Source organism: Lactuca serriola, chromosome 5, assembly GCF_051521515.1.
Source record: "Lactuca serriola cultivar US96UC23 chromosome 5, Lser_US96UC23_V15, whole genome shotgun sequence".
Classification (NCBI taxonomy): domain Eukaryota; kingdom Viridiplantae; phylum Streptophyta; class Magnoliopsida; order Asterales; family Asteraceae; genus Lactuca; species Lactuca serriola.
Genome location: NC_136412.1, coordinates 159,023,444 through 159,046,879, shown reverse-complemented (window position 1 = coordinate 159,046,879; position 23,436 = coordinate 159,023,444). Strand labels below are relative to the sequence as shown.

The window sequence follows — 23,436 nt, the reverse complement described above, 5'->3', positions numbered from 1 at the left end:
GTACCAAATTACTTTTCAAAGAGAATCTTCTTCCATCTAGAGGAGATACTCGTTTATTTAGTAATGGACCATCTATAGCAGTTATATCCATTTTATTAAGTTATTTAGTAATTTCTTTTAGTTATCACCTTGTACTAGCCGATCTCAGTATCGGTGTTTTTTTTATGGATTGATATTTCAAGCATTGCTCCTGTCGGCCTTCTTATGTCAGGATATGGCTCAAATAATAAATATTCTTTTTTAGGTGGTCTACGAGTTGCTGCTCAATCAATTAGTTACGAAATACCATTAACTCTATGTGTGTTATCAATATCTCTACGTGTGATTTGTTAAGACATAAATTGCCCCCTACTTCTTTTCTTTCTAGGAAAAAAGTGTCATGATTTGAATATCTATTTTTGTTTTTTATTCATTATTCGGGGGTTGATGAAGAAAACTAGAGAGTCATATGAGTGAAAGAAACGGCTTATCAATTTGAAGTAAAAGATTGAATCTCATTTCCTATGTGCAAGAGTTAAGAAAAGTAAACATAAGTATTAGAGACTGTTTACCCCAAGATTAATTGATTAGTGATCATAACTTGATGCGGGTTCAAAAGATCAACTTTATGGGGTTTTTACTATCAATTACCATATGTATTACCCTAAAGTAGATTGATAAAAATGAGTGGATAGCTAGGAACACTAAGGTACACAAAGGATTCGTAATAGAGATTATGTAAGTATAGACATCAGCTTTGACCCGTAAAGGTACACCCATACGTAATGCGAGTAGTCATCCAAAAATATGACATAATATTTTATTCCACCAATACTAGTGACTAGGGAGGTCCAAACATCAGAATGAACAAGTTCAAATGGAGACATAGGTGTTGTTTGTTTTTTTGAAGTCAAAATGTCTGCAGTCTGCGGACCATATCTGCAAGCCTCTGCGGCAGAAGAGGTGGACCAAATGTCTGCAGTCTGCAATAAGAAGACTGTTTGTTTTTAACGTCTGCAGCTATTGAAATAAATTAATTTTTCAAACTTAATTTCATTCCATAAATATTAAAAATGCATTTTCAGCAAAAAGAGAAAAAAAAAAAAAAAACGGGTGGTCTTTTTTTTTGTTTTTTGGTTAAAATGAGGTCTGAAGACCTTTGAAGACAGTGGTCTATGTCTGCGCCAGGAAGACCTCGTGCAGACGTTTTTTGGTCTGCGCACTTCCAAAAGACAAACACTCTACGATGACATATGTCTGCGCGTTGTCTGCCCGGCGCAGACAAAAGTGGTTGCGCAGCTCTTCACAAAAAAAAAACAAACAGCCCTATAGTAATGGAATTAGATGCACTAAAAGGTAATTTGACATGTTTGCCCATTTGACAAGATGCACACAAGTTTGGCAATTTATTATTGGAACATGAAATAAAATGACTATCAACTAATTTCTTGAAAACTTGAGGACCAGGATGACAAGCAAATGTTTGAGGTTTGGGTGTAGTTAGAGGGTAGAGATCCTCAGTATTGTCACATTGCATGAGAGTCTGCTTGGTTTTGAGGTCCTTCACAGAAAAAACCAAAATGATCAAATTCAATAGAAACTAAATTGTCACAAGTAAAGCAATGAACAAAAATAAGGTTTTTAATAATTTGTGGAGTAATAAGAATGTTTTTTTAAAATGAGAGTGCGGTATGGGTTAGTATGCGGAAGAGTAGTGTGCCCCACTTTATTTACAAGAATTGAAGATCCATCTCCTACTAAAATAAAATTAGGAAACTTTGTATTATCACAAATAGAAGAGAGAATATCTGCATTGGAATGGAGATGAACATTTGGGGCAAAGTAGTGGGCTGATCAGGCCTAAATTGTTGTTGTTGGGATGCTGAAGGAATGACGAAAGCCTGTTAGGCTAGAGTCGTGGCAGTGGGTGGACAAAAAAATAATGAGGCTCATTTTCTGCATTGTTGGGTCCGGCAGAAGCATGCTGGGCTGGGCAGCAGGCCACGAGAAGCATGTTGGGACGTCGCATCAGCTGAAGGGAGAGGGTACCACCCGTAAGCCCAACCAGGTGACTGTGCAGGGGACCGGTAAGCCTGTTGTCCACTGCCGGAGCGACCACCAGCAGAGCGACTTCCTCACCTTGACTATTTCCATGCGAAGAATTAGCCCCACGAGATGAGTGTTGGAACGTACCATCAGTTGCCAAAGCCTGTGGGGAGGAAGAATGATCAGTGTAAGGGGCCAGGTGGTTCTTGGTTTAATCGTGCATGAGTTCTTGTTCCTCCACAGCTAGCATAGAACGGGCTTTCATGAAGGAGGGAAAAGGTTCAGTATGGCAAATGGTGATGGCAATGTATGAGAACTTGGAGGACAAGCCACTGAGAAGATGAGACACCAAATTTCGAACACTAACCGGGGCTCCAAGGTTCTCAAGTTGATCAACGATTTTCTTGCTACGAGCACAGTAAATGGAGACTGAGGAATCCCCCATGGCTATGTTGCGAAGTTCAGTCTCCAATTGATGTGCCTCAGATTCCTTGTTGTCACGAAAAAGGGTTTCCAGACTATGCCATAAACCATACACAATCTTCTTTGTCTTTAGAACCATTTGAAGAAGAGATGTAGATAAAGTACTGTAGATCCTTGATTTCACGATGGATTCATGCATGGCGAGCCCAATCAGAAGAAGCTGCTGTTTTGTTGTTTGGAGGTTGCAGATGTTAATCATATCGAGACCAAACCCAATACAATGGGTTTCAAATAATTCTTGCCAGAGGTCAAAATTCATTTGATCAAGATCCAAGACTAAAGGAACAACAAGTTTATGTTGATTAAAGGGGAAGGTTTTTCCAGAAGGTATGAGATTGTCAGTGCGCTGATCGAGAAAGACAGAAGAAAAAAGAAAAAAAAAAGGAGCTGGGAAGGAGATGATGATGATGGCTAGGTAGGGTTTTTGGAGACCTAGTCAAGATAATAGATTGCTTCTTTGATAAATAGTAGATTAAACCCCTTATAAATAGAGATACATAAAAAATCTAATCTAAACCCTAAAGGGCTTGGGCCTAAACCCTAATCATGAACAATCACGATTGAAAAATAGTGAGATTAAACCCCGTATAAATAGAGATACATAAAAAATCTAATCTAAACCCTAAAGGGCTTAGGCCTAAACCCTAATCATGAACAATCACGAGGAATACCTTCCATGAATCTTGGTTTCGACGTTACGAACTATAAGTAATGGTTTTTCTGGCGAGAGTTTTGACCAAGATTGCATGCTGTCGCGAAGGTTCAGACTGAATAATGAGGGTTTTGATCAATGGTTTTGGTTGGGTTGGATTTTTTGAATGCAATGAACAAAAAATTGAAGAGACCAAAGGGCTAAAATTACAACGATTATTACATTCTTGAATCACAATACCTTTTCTAATCCTTTCTATATATATTAATAATACATAGATTTCAAATTTATATATTAAGTATCTAAGAAATTTTGTGCAAACTGAAATTTGTAAATATGAATAGTATATACCCACATGTTTTTATGATTATATACAAGCCACAAATTTGAGATAAGGAGGGCTTATCTGATAGATAACTCAAGTCACTAGTACAGAAGATGTTTAATAAAGCGGTTTATTTTATTTTTTGATGCGGTTATTCAACCGCTTCAAAAAATATAACATTATAAAACTGTCTTGTTTATTGAGACGGTTCTTCAACCGCCTTAGAAAATGTACAAAACCACCATATAAAAAGAGCTTCATGAATTATGCTTGTTTTTTGAGGCGGTTCTTAAACAGCATTAGAAAAACACAATTATTTTTTGATGCTGTTACTGAATAGCCTTAGAAAATAAAGTTATTTTTTGATGCTAAATAGAGTTATTTTTTGATGTTGTTAGCCTTAGAAAATAGAGTTATTTTTTGATGCTAAATAGAATTATTTTTTGATGCTGTTAGTTTTTTGATGCAGTTATTTTTTGAGGCTGCAATACGAATAATGGCAACATAAAATATCATAAATCAGTTGTTGATGCTTACAGTCAACATCATTAGAAAATGGAACCACCTTAGGCCAAAAAAAAAACGCTCTATTAAATAGCACAATTTTGTTGCCATCAATGGCAGCAAAAAAAAATAATACCAATAAACAAAAAGGTATTACAAAATACTACACCATTACACAAAAAACAATTAATTTATAGTTTAAATTTTAGTTATAATAAAACACAAAACATCCTAATGAATTCTTACTGAGTTCTTTTCCGACTATCATTCACCATTCCAATCAAATGCGGTATCAATTCTAAGACCATATCTTCAAGTTTATGAGGCGAAGCAAACATCTTCTTTTTCTAAAACTGCAACAAACAAACAAATTATATAAATATATATACAACTAGATAGAAAAATTGATATTTTAAATATATACTAGACACTTACTTTATTTTGAAAATCATGTTGAATGGTCTCAACAAACTCTCGCATGTCTTTAATCACTATATATCCACATTCCCAACTACCTTTTTGTTTATAGCACTACATTTAATTCACAATTAAATATTTCAAACCACTTGAAATAAATTGATAAAAAAAACAACAAAAAACATACTTTTACCATTTCCCACTTATGAAATTGTCCCGGGAAAATTCTATTTATTAAAGAAGTAAAAATGTACTCGTCTGATTTCTTTTCATCATTTTTTGAAGAATCCAGAATATAAGCATATTTGCTATTCGGACATAGGATAAAAAGAACCCAATGGTCACTACAAAAATAAAATATATAGAACAAGTAAAGCATATACGTGTAGTGTGTATATGTATGCGTATGTATTATGGAAAGAAAAAAAATACCCCTGTAAATATGGAGCAATAAAATATTTTTTGCTTTCATGATACGAAAATACTTCTTCGATATGTTCGGCGACAGCCGTAAACCTTATTTGCGTATCTAATCTTGCAATGCGTAACGGATCAAAAAAAGCGCATTCGGAATTGGGAGACCTAGAAAAACACCTATATATACTACACAATGTTAGTAAAATTAATTATATCTAAATGTTATTATACCATATTAAAAGTATAATAACTTACATCGCAAACCAATGTATAATGCTATAATCAAGCCAACCCCTTAAAAATAACTGTAACACCTCGCTATATAGGATGGGAAGTCGAACTTTGTTGCGATACATCCCTCTGGGTGAAAAAATATAAGTGTCATGTGCATTCTTAAAAAAGTCTGCTACTTGAAAAGCAATAGCTTGAATTTTAGGACTTTTTTGTTGTACTTTGCTCAAGGATATATAAAGAGCATCATCTACACATGTAAATGGTTCGATTTCGGGTTCGGATTCAGATTCTGGTTCGGGTTCGGGTTCGGGTTCGGAATCGGGTTCGGGATCGGGATCGAGATCGGGATTGCGTTCACGTTCTAGCTTGGGCCCGGGCCCAGATCCGAGTGCATTTAAATCAATTTGTTGTGGATTCATAGATAATATCTAAAAACAAACATAAAACATTAGTACTACATATGATTGTATACAAACATTAAACATCTAAAAACAAACATAAAACAAGTTTTCTTAAGACTAACCATATCAACCAAACCACCTTGAAAAGGTTCATTAGCATCCATTTGATGATGATAAGGAAATTGGTTTTCCTCAAACTAAAATAACAAACAAATTGTTATAATATTAACAAATAAAACTAAATTAACAACATTTTATAAAAGTGAACCGGTCGACTATGACTACCTGTGGACGATAAAATGAGGTTGTAGTGTCATCAACGTGTATCTGTGGAGAGGAGTGATTCGAGCCCATTCTTGTACCACTATTTGACTTGCTCGGTGTTTTGTTCGCAAGCTAAATAGATTGCAATATTTAAATAAAACTATATTAAAATATATTTTTGTATTTAAATAGAAATATACCTTTAATGCATATCTCGGCCACTGAACGATGCTATGAAGCAGATGTTTAACAAATTCAACTTCATCCGTTTGTGTTACGGCATGCACAGGCAAGTTCTCATATATTTCTACGATCTCATCAACTTGAACTTTAACACAACCTTCATTTACTGGTTTTGAATGTATAACCGTTTCTGAGGTTGGCCATGTCATACCAGAAGCTACTTTCAACTCAGTATCAGCAACTTTTAATAGCAAATCACATGCTGTCATAACCTACAAATCATACAAAAAAAAACTATAAATCTAATATAAGTTTATATAAAAACTATAAATATATTACCTCAATAGGTGGATATTCTACCAATCGTCCATCGGACACACCATTAGATTCACGGAATGTTTGGTTCGTGTCGACCCGCGGCATCGATTTTCGACTTTTTTTCACATTCTTAAACAATCCACCCGAAACCTTGGTAGGCCCAATGATATTGGATACCGTCCGTGATCGCCCCCCGTGCTCGGGCCCCAAAAGCCTAACTAACGGGTCTTCCTCATTTTGATAATAGCTCCCATCGGCTATCATATTTTTCTCTTCTCGTTCCTATATAAAAAAAAGTAGTTGGTAACATTTATTTACTAAAAATAATCAAAGTATCATTATTTAAAAAACATAATTGTTACCAAAAATTTGAAATTTTCAATTGCCGTTTGTGGAAGATCATACATCTTGGTTTCTTTGTCTTTTTTTGCGAAAGACATTAAATACAACTTAGACCTTTCATTTTGTATGCTTTCTAGAAACTCATATTTTGCTACAAGTTGAGGCCATATAATAGGTGCTTTTTTTTCAAGACCCGGCCATCCACCTCGTCCTACGTGGTTTTGGGATTTCTTTTTAGCACTATTTTTTTTAGCTTTTACACTTTTTGCCTACACACATATCAACAAAATTTTATTAATTATTTGTAAACATACTAATAATATTATCAATAAAAATAATAAATAAACAATTAAAACATACCAAAAACTCAGGGGTAGTTTTTTGTGCAACGAATCTATCCCAAACATCGCGAGGTAAAAGGTATATACAGCACATGCATCTAATTCATTATTTACAAAATTTGAAACTAGCCTTGATTTAAAATTTGATGCAAGTGTAACAGCTCTCCTCTTCATATAATCTTTCATGTCATCAGACTCGATATTACATTGCTTCTACAATTTCAAGACAAAAAATGTTAAACATAATAACTAACTAACAAATTATTCATATTTGTAATAAATTAAAATATAATACCTTAGCTTCCAACCATAAATCTTCAAAATATTTATCTTTAACTTTACCCGGATCTTCATCTATCGGAAACCTATGTTGAACATTCATGCCAAACCAAGACATAAATTGGGTTGACATGCCACCATTTGGGATATTATTCTCATTGAATTTAACATTATACTCTTCAGGTCGATAATTTTTCTTGAATGCAGCAATACCACGTTGACCTCTTTTTCTTGTTATTGGTCTTACCTCATCCATTTTTATAACCTAACAACATTATACAAATTAAAAATAATTTTATCCATGATAAACACTAGAATATGATAAACACTAGAGTATAACATATTCCAATACAATAGTATATTACAAGAAAAACAAAAACATAATCCACATAAAAGTTACAGATCCAATGAAATTGGTAGACCCCATATATGTGGGCCAAATATTACATTTATTAAACAGAATAAAACATCTTCTTATATTCTAAACATATTCTAAAGATTCCCGACATCATATAGTTTGTTCTCATATTCTAAAGATTCCTAAATATAACCTAAAGTAATAGCGCTTTTTGACAAAAAGAAAATCAATACTATAGTCACGTGTTCATCTTATCATATATTCTAAAGATTCACCATCATCTTTTCATATACTTCTCATATTCTTACAGATTCCTAAGGTATAAAAAGAAAACAAATCGATATATATACATACCTTATTGGACAAAGAAACTCGAAAATGCCAACGTATTGAAACCGAGGAGACTTGTGGAGCGATTTAGGCGTCGGGGACGGCCGGAATAGAGGTCGGAATGGCGTCGACTATGGATGTTTTACAGAAAGAATGGTTTACGAATTCAGCTATGGAACATAGAAGAGGTGGCACGCAATGAAAATTTTAGAAAGCTAAAACTAAAATTTTAGAGGGAAAGAGATGATTTGGGGCGGTTTTAGGTTTTATGATGCGATTTGTGTGGAATTTGGGGAGGCTATGGAAGGTTTTTTGAAGCGGTATCCTGGACTTTTTTGAAGGGTTTTTTGATGCTATTAAGGGTTTTCGATGCAGTAACCCACGATCAAAAGTTTAAAAAAACGGCACTAGCTCTTAAATTTTAATGTGAGGTAGTAAGTAATATTTGATAAAATAAGTTGATTTATTTAATGAATTGAAAGAGCATTTTATTCTTTTTAATGGTGATTTAGACATTCATTATTCCTTATTCATCCTGGCGTTCCTCTCGTTCGAATGGTTGGTAATTTATTGAATTTTTTTTGATGCTTTTTTCTATTTTTTAAGGCCATCAATTATAATCCCATAATTTTTTGATGCGTTACTATATTTTTTGATGCTATTTCTATTTTTTTGGTGTTTTTTGAGGCGGTTATAGGATTTTTTTAATGTTTTTTGTTTTTCTAATGTTGTTTATCTTTTGATGCTGTTATAAATATTTTTTAAAGCTATTTTGTATATATTTTAGGGCGGTTTATTTGTTGAGGCGGTTTTTGAAATTATAACTAGGTTGCCTTTTTCTGAAAGTGAATTTGTCCATTTTGTTAACAGAGCAAGTAAAAGTCTTAGTTGTCAAGTAAAAGTTTTACATTCTTTTATTTTATTAACAGAACAAGTAAAAGTTTTACACTCATACTGATACATTTTAATGGATGGTAATATAGAAACATTGTAATTATCAAAAGATAAGGACCGTATTGTAATTACTCTTATCAATAGATAGTATTTCATACAAAAATCATGTAATCGCAATAATAAAAAATGCATAAGAAAAACCCCAATCATGTCCTTAATCAACATATGTCCCTTCAATGTTAGATCGTCCGAATGTTGTGCGTTCGACATTATCGTAATTATCAGGTTCAATACCGACTGAAAATGGTGGTAGATCATCAAAGTGGTCGTATTCTTCCTCATCAACGACATTATCAACACCAACAATTCATCGTTTACCTTGTAAGACGATGTGCTCTTTTTGTTTGCTCGGATCTTTGACATAGAAAACTTGTGTGACATGTTTTGCGAGAACGAATGGTTCAGATGCATAGCCATTAGTTGTAAGGTCGACAAGTGTAAAACCATCTTTGTCGACTTGAACACCTGTACGGTTATTCACCCACTTGCATTTGAACACGGGAATAACGAAGTCAAAATAGTTCAACTCCCAAATATTTTGTATAACACCGTAATAAGAATCTTTGGCTATTCTTATCAAAGTATCATGATCCCGTCTGTCGAATTCGGTCGTTGATGCTATCATTGTAACTCCACTATTTTGCATTGTACTTTTTTGATCTTGATCTTTCGTGTAAAAGGTATACCCGTTAATGTCATACCCTTCATAAGATTTAACTCTACAATCTAGCCCATGTCCCAATCTTTTCACAGTTTCATCAACATTAGTTTCTGCTACCTTATTTTTCAGCCACCTTGAAAAAAGTTTATTATGATTGTTTATGTACCACATTTGTTCCTTGCCCGGGTATTTCGACTTCAACATGTCCATGTGTTCATCAATGTATGGAGTAAGACATTTCATGTGTTTTAGGACCACTAAATGTGCAACTTGTAACTCTTCATAAGTTGGCATGGTTATTTTTAAACCGACTCCTCCCTTACCTTCAAGTCGACCTGAATGACGAGTTTTAGGAACACCAACACTTTCGACATCTTTCATATAGCCTATAAAAAAATAAATTATTATATTATATGTAATATATTATAAATGTTTATAACTGTAATATATTATTAATAGGATTACCTTGGCAGAACTCAATCACCTCTTCAGAAGTATACCCTTCAACAATACTGCCCTCAGGTCGATTACGGTTCCTTACATAACCTTTTAGGATACCCATGTATCTTTCAAAAGGGTACATGTACCGTAAGAATACGGGACCACAAGCCTTAATCTCTTGTACGATGTGAGATATCAAGTGAACCATTATATCAAAAAATGAGGGTGGAAAGTGCATCTCTAATTCACAAAGTGTAACATAAACGTCTTTCTCCCATTTATCCAAATCTTCTATGTCAATAACCTTTGAGTGAATGTTGTTAAAAAACAAGCAAAGCTTAGTGATAGAATGTCGTACATCATCTTGTAAAATTCCACGAATTGCGATAGGAATCATATGTGTCATCAAAACATGACAATCATGAGACTTCATTCCAAACAATTTATAGTCTTTCATCGACACAAATCTTTTAATGTTTGCAGAATAAGTTGATGGAACCTTAATATCATGTAAACATTGACAAAACTTTATTTTTTCTTCTTTGGATGTAGTATAACAAGCAGCTGGGAGATAAACACGGTTAGCACTCTGTTCGGGAGCAAGATCTTCACGTATCCCCATCTCGACCATGTCCTTTCGGATATTAAACTCTCTAGTTTTATGCATCATACCTAATAATAAGCATATCAAGCTCTCACATACGTTTTTTTCAATATGCATAACATCTAGACAATGTCTAACATCCAAATGTCTCCAGTAAGGCAATTCAAAAAAAATTGACTTTTTTTTCCAAAGGGCATCTTTATCAACACGAAATCTTTTTCCCAACACTACATTTATACTTGCAACTCGTGAAAATGCATCAAATCGTTTCCTCATCGTTCTGATCTCGATACTTCCATCAAACTCAATAGTTTTCTTCCTAAAACGGTGACTCTTCGGAAGGAATCTTCGATGTCCCATGTATACAGTTTTTTTGCAATTTTTTAACCATATCGAGCTTGTTTGATCTTCACAAACTGGACAAGCTTTCTTACCCTTTGTTTTGTATCCTGACAAGTTACCGTACGCTGGAAAATCACTTATAGTACAAAAAATCATGGCCCGCAATTGAAAGTGTTGTTTCTTATAAGCATCATATACGTCTACACCCGAACTCCAAAGAGTTTTTAAGTCATCAATCAAAGGAGACAAATACACATCAATATCGTTACCAGGTTGTCTCGGCCCCTGAATCAACAACGACATCATAATGTATTTCTGTTTCATGCATAACCACGGTGGAAGATTGTAAATGCACAAAAGAACCGGCCACGTACTATGACGACTGCTTATGTTCCCAAAAGGATTGATCCCGTCTGAACTAAGCCCAAACCGTATGTTTCTCATCTCTTTTCCAAATTCAGGATACTTCTTATCAATGTTTCTCCACTGAGGTGAATCTGCAACATGTCTTAGTAGGGAGATACCACAACATTTTAGCCGGTGGTCCATTTTTTGTCACATCATCGTCAACTTCATCCAAATCTTTTTTCCGTTTATACCTCGATGCACCGCAAAAAACACAATTATGTTTATTCTCGAACTCCTTTCTATACAACATACAGTTATTTGGACATGCATGTATTCTTTCAACTTCCAATCCCATCGGACACATTAGCTTTTTTGCTTGGTATGTAGAAATGGGTAATGCATTGTCTTCCGGAAGAATGTCATGCAAAAGCACTAATAGACTTGTGAACTTTTATCACTCCATCCGTTTTTCGACTTTAAGTTCATCAACCTCAATACAACATCAAGTTTCATAAATTTGCAACTGCTATATAACGGTGTTTTTGCTTCTTCAAATAGGCCATGTAATTTTTCTTGTTCAACATCACCCATATTAGTCTCCATGTCATCGAACATTTCATTGAAATTGTCATTATGATCATTTGACTGGTGATCATAATCAACAACATATGAATCTTTGTTGCATGTACTATTATTAATATGTAAATTGGTCGAGGATTTACTACAATCAAGTAGTGTTTCTCCATGTCTTGACCAACAAGTGTAATTAGGCACAAAACCATTTTGCAACAAATGATACTCTATTTCTTCGGTACAATTAAACGTTTTAAAGTTTTTACAAACGTTACAAGGACAACAAATCGATCCACTTCCTTTTTCTAAGCGATTTTCTTCGGCAACCCTAATAAAAGTTTGAACACCCTCTATATAAAATTGAGAAAAACGTGAAGTGTTGTACATCCAATAATCACGATTCATCTGAAAATTAAAATAAACATTCAAAGAAGGTAAATATATTGATTCTAAACAAACAAGTTATGAAAATTTTCACATGTTCACAGTCTACACTAATCAATTTAAAAAATATCAATAAACAATCATTTAATAAATAAATACTTAGAATAAAATCAAAAGTACAATAAAATTAAAATTACCTTTAGTGAAGATAGCAAAACAATTAATAAGGGTATTTTGAGTTATTACGCATTTATGTTTATGTTTCATAAATGCAGAGAATCTTCATGTTCCAAAAGTTCGAAGTATGTTAGAGTTTACAGAAACCCTAAAAGACAGATATAGCTGGTTTTCATTTGATGCTTTTATTTTTTCAAAATATAGCATCAAAAGATAAATATTTAATAATGATTTTACAATGAAGTAGCACTAAAAAATCAAAGTGTTTTCATTTGATGCGTTTTTTAAAATATAGCATTAAAAGATAAAGATTTAATGATGCTCTTTTATAAAAAGAGCATCAAAAAATCCTTATTTAATGATGCTGTTACATGAAGCAGCACTAAAAAATCTTTTTTTGATGCTATTTATTTTTAACCGCCTTAAAAAATCTTTTTTTGATGCTATTTATTTTTAACCGCCTTAACAAAAACTTTTCAGAATTTATCCGGTGCTTTTTTAAAGCTGTTATTGGATTATTTAATGCTTTATACATTTGATGAGGCGGTTTTTAATATCAACCGCCTCAAAAATAAAAAATGGGTCGCATTATTAAATCACTTGTGTAGTAGTGAGTGGAGACATAATTTAATTATTCATTGAAGTATAGAGAGATAGTACAGGTTTAGCGAATTCTAATTAAAAGTGAACAAAGAGAAGGAAAACCAAAAGAATATATACGTTTTCTCCTTTATCCGTTGAAGTATAGAGAGATAGTACACGTTTTGTAGCGAATTATGGGAAGTACGAGGGGTTGTAGAACACACAGTAAATGTTGATGCGAGTTATGAGATTATGCATCATCGACAACTTGGAGAAGACACAACCGTTAGCAGACCATAAGAACATGATTTATGAACATACACATTACATTTATAATTATATTAGAGTGTGGGTTATTTTGTAAATCTACAACACGTAAAGTAACCGACAATTTCTTTTTCTCCGATTCCTCCCTGTCGAGGAGAAAAATTAGGAAATAAATTTATCACCAAATCTTCCCCCCACCTCTATCAGAATAAATATCGGGAACATGAATTTTCCCTTTACTTCCCACTTCCTTTCATTTCTTTTGTTAAATCAGATACGAAAATACATCGTTAGAGTGATAGTATTAAAAATATTATTGGTTTTCTGTAACAGTTGAGGTGTGAGAGTTGCTACTATAAAAAATATTTCTGTAATATTGAATATAAACTTTTTACAGTTCCAATCCGAATATGATATACAAACGTCTCATCTAAAATTTGACTATCAATTCATTATTGACTATGACGTTTGAGATACGCTTAAAACTTTATATTTTTATATCAGCAAGTATTTATTATAAAAGATAGTATGATAAATTCATAAGATTAGCTATAAATTTAACATCAAATAATATATTAGTAAAATATTAAGACTATATATATTTGGCAGACTAATTGAAAAGCTAGCAGGTAGCTGAAAAGATAGTTGATAGATTATAAAGTAGCGGCTAGCTGACAGCTTATAAGCTAGCCGACAAAAATAACATTTCATAAAAATTAGTTGATAAACTAATTGAAATATATAAAATGATATAAAATAATATTTAAAATAATATGTTTTTTATGATTAATTAAGGATGTATTAGAAAAAAATTTAAAAAAAAAATAATACTCAAAATAGCTTTTTGAAAAGCTAGTTTGTACAAACACACCTAAAAGTATTTTATTATGAAATAAGAGAGTTTCAAAAATAAGCTATTTTCAATTTTAAACATCATCATTTTTAGGTTACCAATTGAAATGGAAAGCGACAGAAGATAACCGACTGAATCCAAGTGTCAAAACTAATTTGTAGTTTAACGTATCTCTACGACTGCTAGGAGCATGCAACATGCTTGTGCATTTTTCAGAAGTGGCAATAAAAAATTGGTGTTATTATACATACCACCCCTTTCATATTGTTTCGTGATATGTTAAAAAATATTATCATGTCACTCTCTTTCTAAATCTAACATGTTATAATATTTTGATGTTAAAAGATGACATGGTTTGGGCATGATACGTGTTGCCCTTTTCCAATAGTATAAACAAATTCATCACAACCCGTTCTGGGCAGACAAAGACGACATAACCCTCGTCACTCTTCACCTTAGCCTGATTCTTGTGAGGCGTTATGCAGACCTTCGTCCAAACCCTCACCTGCAAGACCATTACCTTGGAGGTCGAGACTTCTGATACAATCGATAATGTCAAAGCCAAATTCCACAATAAAGAAGGCATCCCCCTAATCAGCAGCAGAGACTCATTTTCGCCGGAAGCAGTTGGAAGATAGCCGAACCCTACCGGACTACAATATCCAGAAGGAGTCCACCTTTCTTCTCGTCCTGGAATGCAGATATTCGTCAAGACGTTAACTGGAAAAACGATCACTTTGGAGGTTGAAAGTTCAAATACAATAGACATTGTGAAGTCTAAGATACAGGACAAGGAAGCGATCTCTTCCGAATAGCAGAGGCTTATCTTTGTCGGCAAACACCTTGTTGGAACAAACCCTGCAACCTCCAACTAAATATGAAAGAAAACAAAAGTTGTTTCCTGTTGTTGCTGTACACGAACAGAAAAGAAGAAGGAAAACAGATACATAGGGCTACATCTTTCTAAGACCATCTCCAATGCATTGAACTCATATGAGTTCAATGGATTAACACATATACATTCCACTTACTATACAACTTTACCCATTAAACTCTACACTCCATTAAACTCTATACAATTTAATGGATTGTCACATTATTTATCATTTTCTTTTTATTTATTATTATTTTAAAAAAATTAATTAGCATGAAATTAAAAATTAAAAACTACAATTAAAATTAATATTAATTAAAAAATTAAAATAAATAATATATATATATATATATATGTGTGTGAGAGAGAGAGAGAGAGAGGAGAGAGAGAATATAGAGTTCAATGGGGATTGAACTCCCCATTCCATTGAATCCTAGTCACTTTCCCACAATGGGAATTTTGAGTTTAATGATATTAAACTCCCCATTAAACCCTCCATTGAACTCCCATTGGAGATGGCCTAACCTCTTACACTTTATTCAGTATCATAACATACAATATATATACACGTACCTAGCTGCCTACTCCACTTTTAAGGGAAACAAACTCTACCTAGTCAAAGCAATAAAATAGGAGCCAACTAAACCTATCTAAACCATTCAAAAAAAAATGTGGCCAACATGGCCTTTACTTATTCATACTCTAAGCAAAAGACTAAACTATCCATAATAAAATTGTATGCTTTGAATCAGTCACCTCCTTTGACTAAAAATCAGAATTATACCCAACACACCTAGCATATGGTTGTTGGACTCTTGCTGGTTACAAAGTCCAGAAGGAATCTACGCTTCATCTTGGGATGAAGATCTTTGTGAGAACGCCAACGGGTAACACCATCACTATGGTAGTTAAAAACTCAATTACCATTGATAAACTGAAGGCCAAGATTCAGGATTCAGAGAAGATTTCACGACATCAACAGCATTTGATCATTGCTGGGGAGAACCTTGAGGGTCCTAGAACTTTAAAGGATTATAACATACAAAAAAAACACTCCAATGCACTGAGTATACAGTTTGGAGATGAAATGCGGATTTTTGGAGAGATATGGTATTCCACGGGATATGTAATGAATAATGATATAACAGGTTAACTGTAGTACTTATAGAATATAATGAAAACCGTTCTTTAGCGCACAAATGAAAGGTCATATATGATTCAACAACTGGCAATTAGCTATAATCTGTTAAAAAGGGTTAGGTCGTATGTGTCTAAATTCCAAATTTTATCCCTAAACCATATTTCTTAGATGAGATAATATGAGATTAAGATGTTAAGATCAAATGGCCAACATGGGGAATCAACAACCATGAATAACAAAAGCAGCAACAGCCAAAAGGTCGCAAACATTTGGAAGAAGAAACTTGAGGTATGGATTTCTTAAAGACGGCTTCTGATAATAGCAATTAACTCGAATTTAGATACAATAAGTGTTAGGTCAGAATGACATTGTGAGATCATGCTGTCGACAACTCAACATCAATGGACAACATGCAGAGACAACAACCATGAATAAGAAGGTAACACAGTAGTTAAGAATGAGGTGGCAACTTCTGATAACGGCAACTAAGCAAAAAGAAGGAGCCACATCAACATCATATGCGATTACAGGAAGTGAGATAAAATGATAGGAACCTACTGAACCATGAATTAAACAAAAGAGGCCCAATTACCTTCAGAGAAGTTTCAGAGTTCAATGCTTGTTTGAACATGTTAATCTTCAGTATTCTCTTCATGTATTATAACTCCACCTAAATCAGAATGTCATTTGGGCTTATGGGCAAATTAATTTGTTATGGGATTTTACCGTCGATGAGTATTGTAGCCAAATTCCCTTTGATGTTATGATTAAATTGGCGTTGGACTTGGTTTTACCATGTTAAACTATTAAGGATTTGTTAATTTAATGGATGGAATGGAATTGAGGATCAAATCCTTACCCCTTCATCCCTTGAAACATGTAAAAAATGTTTAGGAACTTCGAGGGATTTCCCTGGAAATATGTAAAAAATGCATTTATGATATTTTTCTCGAAATTTCCTTGAAAATGTGTAGGAACCTATGATTCATGGAAACACCAACACATGAGCCGTTCTGTATCTAAAATGCATGGGAAACGGAAACGGCGGTGAAATGGCCGAGAAACGCTTCCGGCAAGTATCGACAATCCCATAAACGTTTCTGGTAAGTTTCCTTGACGTTTCCTCTTTTTTTGCATGGGCTTTTAATTTGCGCTACTGGAGTAATGGGTTGTAGTCCTATATCAGTTGTTGTTACCCTACAATTAGTCGATTACAACTTTATAAGCCTAAACGGCTAATTGCTAAACTGATCGTTGCTGCCTACTGTCTCCTTAGTGAACGACTTTAGTTTTACTGCCTTACGCCCTTGCCTCTCTGTCTCGTCGATCAAGAAGACAAGAGCAAGAAAGAAAATCAGAAAGCATTCAGACATTCAGCACTCACCAATTCAGAAATCATATCGATTATTATGGCTTCTCAAGAACAAAAAACACAAGGATGATCTACATCAATAGACCAACCACCATTGTGGGACAATGTGACTAAACTCGATAAACTTGATGGAGCACGAGGATGTTGGAAGTTTAAGTGTAACCTTTGCAGTGAAACCTGACAAGGATCATATTCTAGAGTTAGAGCACATTTGCTTGGTATAAAAGGTAATCTACTATTCAAATTAGTGTGTGTGTGTGTGTGTGTCGATGTAATTTTCGATTTTTGATTGATGTATTGACTTATTGTATTGATTCATGAAAAATTGTAAAGAAATAATAAAATAAGAGGCTGCAATTTTTGTTTTGATTCATTTATTTGTTGCAATTTTTGATTCATGTTATTCAATAGAACTATTTACTCATGAACAATGGTAAAGAAATAAGAGGCTTTTGATTCACTTTCTTGTTTTGATTAATGTAATATAATTGAATTGATAAAGTCAATGAATACCTTATTTTTTCATGTTGTTTAACTGAGAATGTCAATGTTATTATGTGTGTTCTTGAAATCATGTTGTTTTAATTGAATATGCACACTGAGATTTCTATTTGCAAGAAAGCAACAACAGCTGACAAACTTAACATGATACAATTAGAAGATGCGTATGAAAAGAAGAAAGTTGAGTCACAAGCGAAAGAAGTCTGGTTGCCATGTGAAGCTGGTGTTGGTATTTCAACACCTATTGAAAGAGATTTTGGTGTTGAAATTAGGGACCAACTGGATCAAGAAATAGCTAGAATGTTTTACACCAGAGGTTTAACTTTTAATCTTGCAAGAAATCCACACTATGTCAGGGCTTTTTAGTTTCCTGCTAACAACAAAATTGATCGTTATGTACCTCCTGGTTATAATAAGCTAAGAACAACATTACTATAAAAAGAAAAAGATAATGTTCACAGGCTATTGGAGCCACTTAGGTCTACATGGAAAGAAAAAAGGTGGGACTATTGTGAGTGATGGCTGGAGTGATCCTACAAGAAAACCTCTAATCAATTTCATGGGTACCTCAGGTTATGGTCATTTGTTTCTAAAGGTAGTGAATTGTTTTGGGAAAGTGAAAGATAGATTTTTTATTGCTGAGTTTATGAAAGAATTCATCAATGAAATTGGTCATGAAAACATTGTGCAAATCATTACTAAGAATGCAGCAAATTGTAAGGCGGTTGAAGAGATTAATCGATTATAGAGAGTCAGTTGCCTCACATTTATTGGACACCATGTGTTGTTCATACACTTAATCTTGTTTTGAAGAACATTTGTTCACCGAGGAATGTGGAAACAAATGAACTAACATATGAACAGTGCAGTTGGATAAAAGAAGTTCACGAAGAGGCGTTTGCAATAAAAAATTTCACCATGAACCATAACATGAGGCTCTCGATTTTCACCAAGTTTGCTCCTCTTAGGTTGCTTTCTGTTGCTGACACTCGCTTTGCCTCCATCATTGTGATGCTTAAGAGATTGAAACTTATCAAAAGGGGTTTTCAAGCTATGGTCATAAGCGAAGAATGGTCTTCTTATAGATTAGATGACACTGAGAAAGCAAACTCTGTGAAAGAATATATTTTGAATGATGATTGGCGGGACAAAGTAGCATATATTCTTAGTTTCACTAGAACTATATATGAGATGATTAGAGCTTGTGACACTGGCAAGTCATGTTTACACTTGGTGTATGAGATGTGGGATTCTATGAGTGAGAAAATGAAGATTGAGATCTACAAGAAAGAAAAACGTTTGTCATCTCAAATAAGTTTCTTTTATGACGTTGTGTATCGTATTTTAGTGGCTCGATGGGCTAAGAATAACACTCTCCTACATTGTTTAGCTCACTCTTTACATCCAAGGTATAATATTTTAAATTATACACTTGATTTCTATTATATATTTATGTTTTAACTTTTGGATGTTGTAGATATTATAGTGATGCATGGTTAATGGAGGATTCGACAAGATTTTCTCCACATAGGAATGGAGAAATTTCACAAGAAAGGATAAAATGTTTTCAAAGGTTGTTTCCTAAAGATGATGAGTATGCAATGTTTTCAATGAAGAGTGGTCATTTTGAAGATTTAACAAACATTTCAAAGATGGCTACTATGGAACCCAATAATTGGTGGGTTAGCTTTGGTGCTCAAACTCTTTTTCTCTAGACTTTGGCTTTTAGATTACTTGGACAACCTAGTTCTTCTTCTTGTGCTGAGTGTAATTGGAGTACTTATGCATTTATTCACTAGCTTAAAAGGAACAAGTTGACTACAAGTCGTGCTCAAGACTTGGTTTACATTCACAATAATCTCCGACTTTTGTCAATGACCCCGAAAGATGATGTAAAGACGTGGGATGTGGGTGGAGATGCTTTTGATTCAATGGAAGATGTCGGGTTTTTAGAGGTTGTAGATCTCTCACTAGATGAACCGGATTTTTGAAAATGATTTGATTATTGATAATTAGTTACTTTTGAAATATTTAGTATTTTTGGAGTTTAAACTTTATATATTTTGGAATTTCTTTAATATATATGTTTTTTCATATTTTTATATTGTCGTATCTGTATCTTGAATTTTTGAGTTTTGCCATTTCTCGTTTCCGTTCTGTATCTGTTTCCCGTTGTAATATATGTTTCCGTGCAACTTAGGTAGGAACTACCAATGCATTAGAGTTCCTTGGAAATTTTGGTAGGAAACCCCATCTTTTTCTAGTACTACTAGTTGTTGGCAAGATTGGAGTAGGAACTTGGAATCTTGAAGAAAGTGGAGTGATTTGTCAATGTGTCCTAGTTGTTGATTTTGTTGGAATTTGACTCAAATGAGTTGTTAGAATCTTTATTTATTAAAGTATTGACGTTAAAATGGTACATTTAATGTTTGTAAGAAGTTTAGCCATTTGCTAGTGTTAAAATAGGATTTCATATTAAAAAAAATGGTGGTATGTGTTGCCTAAGGGGCTGATGTTGGTTAAGAATCGTGATTTAAGAGGTGAACTTTTAGGTTGTGCTATGCCAATGGCAGGTAATATGACATAGCATGGCCATGTTTTGAATTAAAGTCGATATTTGCATATCCAGGCATGACATGGATATGGCCCAGATTGGAACGTTATGTGTTTGTGCATTTTGATTTAGGGAAAATGACTTGTAAGGGTAACGAAGTATTAGACTTGTACAAAAAATATCATTGAATTTTTTTTGTACACATATCACCAATCAACTATAACTTTTGTACACATATGACCATTAAAATTTACCTTTGTTCAAAAAATACCATTATATTACCGGTAATAGTAGGTCACCAGCCACGTAGCATTCCATGTGGCTGCAGACGTGGATTTTACTGTTTATTATGTACAAATTATTCCATTAAACTATTTTTTGTACACATTATACCAGTAATTTTTTTTGTACACATTTTACCATTAAACTTTTTCGTACACATTCTACCATTAATCTTATATAAATTATTTAAAAAATATCATTACAAAAAATACAAATTATTACAAAAAAATGGCTTTTCCATCACCAGATACGGATTTTACTAATTTTTTAAAGTTTAGTAAACTTGTCCTTATAAGTAATTTTCCTATTGGTAAACAACAACCTAATTTCAATGCACCTCAAATGTAGTTTCCTAGGAAAATGACTTATAAGAATAAGTTTATTAGACATTAGCTAAAATAATGAATAATTGAGTACTTTTTCGCCACTCCAGATAGAACAAGTTCAAACCTTGTGGGTTTCATTCGATGTATGACCAACAATAATTCACAACGTAGTTGTAAAACTGAGTGCTTAGTATCATTGTCAAAATCAAACCCTTTCCCCGAAGCCTTACAAAATCAGGGAGTCACAATAGGTGATGAAAAACCTATTTTTATGTAAAAATATGTATTTTTTGAAAAATTTATATAAGATTAATGGTAAAATGTGTACAAAAAGTTTAATGGTAAAATGTGTAAAAAAAAAAGGTTTAATGGCATAATGTGTACAAAAATAGTTTAATGGAATCATTTAAACATAATAAACAGTAAAATCCACGTTAGCAGCCATATGGCATGCCACCTGGCATACTACGTGGCTGGTGGCCTACTATTACCGGTAATATAATTGTAATTTTTGAACAAAAGTGAAGTTTAATGGTCATATGTGTACAAAAGTTATAGTAGATTGGTGATATGGTGAAAACGTTTAGACTCGCCGAGTCGCCTTAGTGCACTCGCCGAGTCCGGTCAAAGTTGACCGTTGACCGTTGACCAGAGTTGACCAGTGTTGACTTTTGAGGGATAGTCAACCTTAGTGTTAAAAGTGTTAATTAGAGACATATGATGTTATAGGAGGATTATAGCTCGGAGGATCGGGCACGAGGGATTTCAGGATTTGTGAGTCATCGAGATACGCGAGGTGAGTCTTCTCACTATACTTTACCTTGAGTAGGTAATCAGAGTTATGTGTTAGTGTATGTATGTTATGTGTATGCTATGTGTTGTACTGCATGATGTCTATGTGATTTATGTTGTGCATGATTATAGAGTTGGAACCGGATGGTTCCCAGAGTTAGAACCTGAGGGTTCACAGAGCTTGGGTGCACGGACCCATAGAGTTATAGCCTCGAGTGGCTAAAATTATATGTGATATGTTTGTGGTATTTTGGGGAACTCACTAAGCTTTGTGCTTACAGTGTTAGTGTTGTTGTTTCAGGTACTAGCGATGACTGTGGGAAGGCGCCGGCTTGATCCGTACATACGCATGGGATTTTGTTATACTTGTGATCTTGGGATTTTGTATAATGTGAATTGAGATTTAAACTTGATGTTTTTATGAAAAGTTAATGGGAAATGTTATTATAAATTGTGAAAAATTATTTTGAAATTTACGGTGTTACAAGTTAGTATCAGAGCCTTGGTTTGAGGGATTCGAGTACACCTTCGGGCGTACTTGAACTCAAACTGAGGATTTGAGATGTATTTTCAAAAAGAGTAAAAGATTTTTGGAAAAACGCAGAGCAAGAGATGTGTGTACGATCAATCAGCGCCCGAACGGTGATTTCCCAAAATACCTTTATATTATGTGATATTGATATGATGTATCTGCATGCTAGAGTAGGCTAGGTATTGCTATTAGGACTAGAGTGGCCTGATTTGTGATGCCTTAGCCTAAGGAGAGATGAGCTGCTATGAGATGCTTGAGAGTGAGTAGGTAGCAGCGAGGGGCTTATGAGAGATCTATTAGAGAGTGGTCTACGCATGATAGAGTACTTGAGACTTGGGATCCGAAGAGGAGGACTTGGAGTGTATTCTGGTGCGGTGCGGACAGTAGTATTGGGCCCGTACTACTGGAAGCACCGGAGCGGTGTGCAGCCCAAGTAAGAATCTTTGGAATACCAAGAATCAAGGAGGAAAGAGTTGACGAGTGTGAGTATGCTCGTGTGGATTCTAATTTATCATATGTTGTATTTCAGAGGTAGATCATGGTGAGGACACGTTTGATGCCCGAGAGCAGTGGTACCAGTGAGGAGGAGATTCACCGAATCATCCAGGAGGAGGTGGCTGCGGCCATCAGGGCAGAGATACCAGAGATGTTTGGGTCTATAAAGACCACACTGATTGAGACGTTTGATAAGCGTTATGCCACTCTTTCTGAGGCTGCTGCTGCAGCGGCTACCGCAGCGATTGCTGCTGCGAGGCCGCAAGGTGGTGATGCGTTGCTGTTCCGCGAGTTCAGCAACACAAAACCACCAGAGTTTGATGGGACTCAGGATCCGGTGGCAGCTATGAGGTGGATATCTGATATTGAGGGGTGTTTCTTCACTTGCTCGTCTCCTGAGCATTTGAAGGTTCGGTTCGTGCTGAACCAGCTTCGCTTGGGAGCGAAGGACTGGTGGAAGTTTGTGACGGCGCATTATACGCCTGCTGAGCTTTCTGCGATGACCTGG

The 23,436-nt window shown here is 34.4% G+C and overlaps 2 pseudogenes; one reads left to right on the top strand and one right to left on the bottom strand.

Annotated features, from left to right (window-relative positions):
• LOC145053180 (uncharacterized) overlaps nucleotides 1–23,436 on the bottom strand; it is a 91,235-nt pseudogene that overhangs the window by 55,787 nt on the left and 12,012 nt on the right.
• The window catches only part of LOC145053182 (polyubiquitin-like), a 216,143-nt pseudogene continuing 207,245 nt past the window's right edge, over nucleotides 14,539–23,436 (top strand).